Source organism: Furipterus horrens, unplaced genomic scaffold, assembly GCF_987537825.1.
Source record: "Furipterus horrens unplaced genomic scaffold, mFurHor1.1.pri manual_scaffold_17, whole genome shotgun sequence".
NCBI lineage: Eukaryota > Metazoa > Chordata > Mammalia > Chiroptera > Furipteridae > Furipterus > Furipterus horrens.
Genome location: NW_028327187.1, coordinates 1,897,976 through 1,903,625, shown reverse-complemented (window position 1 = coordinate 1,903,625; position 5,650 = coordinate 1,897,976).

Below are 5,650 nucleotides of genomic sequence, written 5' to 3'. Positions count from 1 at the left end.
AGATATGACAGCCAAATATTGACCCATTAAGAAAAAATAAATTGAACTTAATGAAAATTAACTCTTCGGCACTGGAAATGACACTTAAAACAACAGACGGAGTACAGACTAGGAGAAAATACATGTTAATCGCATATCTGACAAAGGACTTATATTTAGAATATATAGAGAATTCTTAAAATTCAGTTGTGAGAAAAGCTAAAATTCATTTAAAAATGGTGAAGAGACTCGCACAGCAACTTAGCTTAGTGAGATTGAAGGGAAACTGGAGGGGAAAGCAAAATGATAGCAGAGCTGTTAAAAACAGTCCAGCAATTCCCCATGAAGTTAAAGATACAGTCAGTATATGACTGAGCAGTCCCACTCCTAGGACTTTAATGGAGAAATAAATACTTATATTCCCACAAAAAGGCCATAAAAACACATTTATAGCAGCTCTGTTTATAATAGCCTAATGAGGATACAACCCAATTGTTCTTCAATGGATAAATGGGTAATCTCACTACCATATATCCACACAATGGAATGCTACTTAGCAATAAAAATAAAGGAATGATTGACATATGTAACAGGTTGAATGAATCTCAAAGTCATTATGCTGTGTGAAAGAATCTAATTACTAATACATGCAGACCCAGAAAAAAGCCCCAAGACTGAAAATCTACCTCCCTAAGTGGACGACAAGGAAAAGACCTAAACACTGGCCACTCTAGTCTGCTAATTAGTGGAGTTTATTAAGGGAGACTTATATACAAGGGGTGCCTTGGGCAACTGAGAGATCAAATGGATCCCAGTGTCACTGAGCATGTGCCACAGAATTTTATAGGGTAAAAGTAGGGGCTACTAGCACGGGGCTGCCACCACTATGGTCAGCTAGTTTACATGCTTGACCAGGTCAGGACAAGAACCTATCGCAGGAACTAGTGAGTTGTAGGAGACGAGGGAGAGGTGCTGGTCTAAATAAGAATGAATATCAATTATGACTAGACAGTCACTAAGGGGCAGGTTGCCAAATACAAACTCTGCTCTCTCCTGGGTCCAACTTGCAGGACAGACAGCAGTCACATCATGGGACACTCTCTCCTCCACACCAACCTAACTATGCAACATACGGCTTAATTTAATGTATATGCTATTTTCAAAAAGACAAAACTATATTGACAGCATAGGCTTCTGGGAATGATAGGATTGTTCTGGTTCTTGGTTATAATAGTAGTTGCTAAAATTAATAAAATGTTACCCAAAGAATGTCAATTTTAGTGTGTGTTAATTATAAGACATAAAAGTTTAGGTAATGAGAGAGAGAAGTGATCACTGGTTTCAGAAAAAGAAACATGAGTTTATAATAAATGACCAAGACCATTTGAAAAATAACTGCATTGTTTCTTTACATAAAAGACATAATTGCTGATTTTAAAAATTTAGTAGTTAGTTTAAGCAATGAGCTGAAGAATTAACGAATTTTCAGGGTTAAATGGTGATGGCTTTACTAAGAGTAAAATGTGAAATTAAAATACAAATTTTTACTTCCACTTTCATGTGATTTTTTTTCATCAAAATAAACAAATTATAAATTGTATGTCTTGTAAATATATTTTTACAAAATGCCAAATCACAAATATCTAATGGATCTTCCCAGTTCAAATTCTTACCTCAAAACTCCAAGCATATTCCACTAAGTCAATTGTTAACATCATTTAACTTCGCCATCTAAAATCATTTTGCATATTACAATATGGTTTGTATATTTATATACTCTTATTTAGAGTGATGTCATCATTATTCTTCCTAAGCTTCAGTAAGACAAAATATTGGTTATCCCTTTGACCCAACTGTGATGTGTGCTCTTTCTTTGCCACATAAACCTGTCATTTAAGGACGTGTATACGGTAAACCCTTTTGTTTACCTATGCCTTCCGCTTCTAATACAGAAAGAAACAATTGATATACAGAACTAATATTTAACAAACATCGCTATCAGGCACGAATTACTAATGTAATTCTCAACCACCATGGTGGTACTCAGGATTCAAGTTTTCATTTTCAATGTATTGACTGTTATTTAAAAGAAGTATGCTTTGTACTCAATATATTATTGTGAGTCACGCTTGACTCTGAGTCTATGAGCCTAAAAGTTTTACTTAGCAGGAAGAAATCATTCTGCATTCTGCATCATTGGGTGTCACGCAACGCTTTCAATACAGCTGAAACAGGCCTTAGTGAGGCCACTGACAACGGAGTTAAGCAAGAGAAGAGATGTCACCTGTATTTTCAGAGCCTAGTTCTTTTTCAAATGTAATCCCCATTTAGTTCACCTATACAAGAATACAATTATTTACACCTTGCTAACATGGACTTTCATGTCGTCTTAAATGTAAGCAAAGAAACCAGTCCCTATTGTAGCTTTTATCAATGTTGTGAAAAGTGAGCTTTGCAATATTACCCAGAAATGCAAAAGAACACATACAAAGGTTTCAAATTATAATGTGTTTCTGCCATATTTATCACACATACTAACACCCCAATTTGAGAAGTAAGAATTTTTAGCTGTTGGTATCTAGATTTTAAAGCCTTACTACCAGCTAGTGAACAGCAAGACCACCTTCAGTTATAGTTTACAGAAAAATTTAGATTAGACTATTTTACACTTGATTATGTAACTTCCTTCACAAATAAATCTCTATATTTACAAGTGCAACATATGAAGCTGACACTGTAATCCTTATACATTAAAAGACAATGCAACAGTTAGAGAAATAAAGAAATAGAAGAATCCCTTTAATGTGTGATCTTTGCCATTCATTCCTAACTGTGTGATACAATTCTTATTCAGTCCTTCAGTTTAAGTATCAAAAATTACCCTGAATATGTTTATTAATTTGTGGAAAGTCTGTCTCTGGTTATGAGAAGCCTAGAAATTTCTCTCAGATAAAAATTCTCCATAGATATCAGCAAAATGGCTGAATGAGATATTTCATGCGAGTGTCCCCACTGAACAACAGGGGTGTGGCATCCAGCCATGGACAACAATATTGAGGTGGTGGCTTTGGGGTCCAGGTGGGAGTTTGGGAAATCCCAGTACAGTCAAAGGCTGAGCAGAGAAGATTTGGACATCTTCTATTTCTTCTTTTTATTCAGAGGCAAACAAATGGGGGCTGCTCCAAATGCCAAGATTTATGGCAAAAAAAAAAAGAAAAAGAAATGCCTTCGCCACTGAAGATCTTACCTATCCACCCTTAAGTCTTGATTAAATGACTGTGGGAGTCATAGGAAGGTCCCAGTGAAGGAGGAAAATTTCTTACAAGTTAGATTTCAAACGTCAAATATTCTCTTGTAGCAGAGAGAAAACATTCTAAAAATAAAATGACAAAATTAAGTGAAATATTTAAAAATGAATGCATATAGCCCTGGCTGGTGTGGCCCAGTGGATTGGGCTCCAGTCTGTGAACCAAAGGGTCACCGGTTTGATTCCCAGTCAGGGCACAGGCCTGGGTTGCAGGCCAGGTCCCCAGCTGGGGGTGTGTGAGAGGCAACCACACACTGATGTTTCTCTCCCTCCCTTCCCCTCTCTCTAAAAATAAATAAATTAAATCTTTTAAAAAATGAATGCATATAAGTGTTTGCTAAGAAGGTACATTCCCATAGAAATGAGAGCCACACAGGAAGGGGCAGGGAGCAGGGCGGTGTTACAAGGCTGAGAGATAAATGAAGGTTGCCCAGCTTTCTCTTTGGTCCATCTACAAAGATCTCAGATTTGAAGTTTTAAATTTTTGTTCCTCTTAACTCTCTGCTCTTTTACAGAGGACTCAAGAGAAATAAAAATGACTTTTTCCTTTGACATAAGACAGAATAAATGGTGAGGTCAGGGGCTGCGAGCAGCTCTGTCTAATCCTGTTCGGTAGCCTACACTAAATAGACTATCTAGGGTGAAATCTACATGATATTGCAAATCAATCTTTCTTTTTCTCCTGACATTTAGTGCATTTGGGGGTCACTAAATACTATAAAGATCTAAATTATCCCTCTGATTCTTTATGGAATAGTGAACGGTGAAACCACAAAGTTTACCAAAGGAGTTTGTTTCACTCTATACATTACCAAGACTGAAATACTTACTCTTTGGTTTTGATGAGTCTTATTGTTAAGATAAAGTTGAAGTCAGCATTTCTATTTATTGAAATCAATGCAAATATAGTCTGGAAATTAACTGACCTTGAAAATAAATAAGCTGAGAAGCAATTATTTGTCACTTTTAAGCATGTCATTGATAAAGGTAATGTTAATAACCTACAATTCACATAGGCAATTTTTACTTTACTTTTATTTTTTATTTTTATTGAGTTTATTGGGGTCAAATTGGCCAAGAAAACCACACAGATTTTGAGTGTACAACTCAACAAAATATCCTCTGCACACTGCATCGTGTGTCCATCACTCAAAGTCAAGTATCTTTCCATCCCCATTGATCCCCCTTTGCCTCTTCCACTTGGCCCCCACCACCTTCCTTCTGGCTATCACCACAGTGTTGTCTGTATCTGTGTTATTTACATGTATATGTATATATTTTCTTAGTCCCTTCCCCCTTTTTTCACTTAATCCCCATCCCCTCCCCTTTGACAGCTGTTAGTCTGTTCTCTGTATATATGCTTCTGTTTCTATTTTGTTTATTAAGTTATTTTGTTCATTACATTCCACAGATAAGTGAGATCATATAGTATTTGTCTTTCACCAACTGGCTTATTTCATTCAGCATAATACTCGACAGGTCCATCCACGCTGTTATAAAGGGTAAGATTTCCTTCCTTTTTAGTGCTGCATAGTATTCCACTGTGTAAGTGTAGCACAGCTTTTTTATCCACCCACTCACTGGTGGGCACTTGGGCTGTTTCTAGATTTTGGCAATTGTAAATAATGCTGCAATGAACACAGGGGTGCATATATTCTTACAAATTAATGTTTTGGATTTCTTCAGATATATGCCCAGAAGTGGTTGATAAAAGGATATAGACTTTTAGTTATAAAGTGAATGAAATTTGAGGTTTTAATGTATAATGTGGTGAGCATGGTTGGCAACACTGTACTACATAATTGAAATTGGCTAAAAGAGTAGAACTTAAATGTTATTACAAATAAAGGTAAATATAGGGGGAAAATGTGGACCAAAAAGCTTGACTGATCATGTAACAGTAATGGCTATATACACAGCTGATAAGCATATTAAAATATGTTTAATGTCTTTAGTTATCAAATAAATACAAATTAAAATGAGAATAAGAATATATTTTACAGCCCCTGAAAGTTTTAAAATTAAAAAGCTGACAATACCGGGTGCTGGTAAAATGTGGGACAATAGAATTCACATACAACCTTGAGTAGAATGTGAAATTGTACAGCGATTTTGGAAAACTATTTTGTATTTCCTTGCAAAGGTAAATATACACCCACATTATAACCAATCATATTCAAGTATTTAACTCAGGGGTATGAGGACATATGTTCACAAGCAAAAAATAAAGACACATAAAAACACCTATATAAAAATATTTACAACAATTTTACTTATAATAGTTCAAAACCAGAAACATACAAACAGGGAGAAAGGGGAAACACCAATAAAAAGGAGTAAACTATTGATTGGTAGACAATCTAC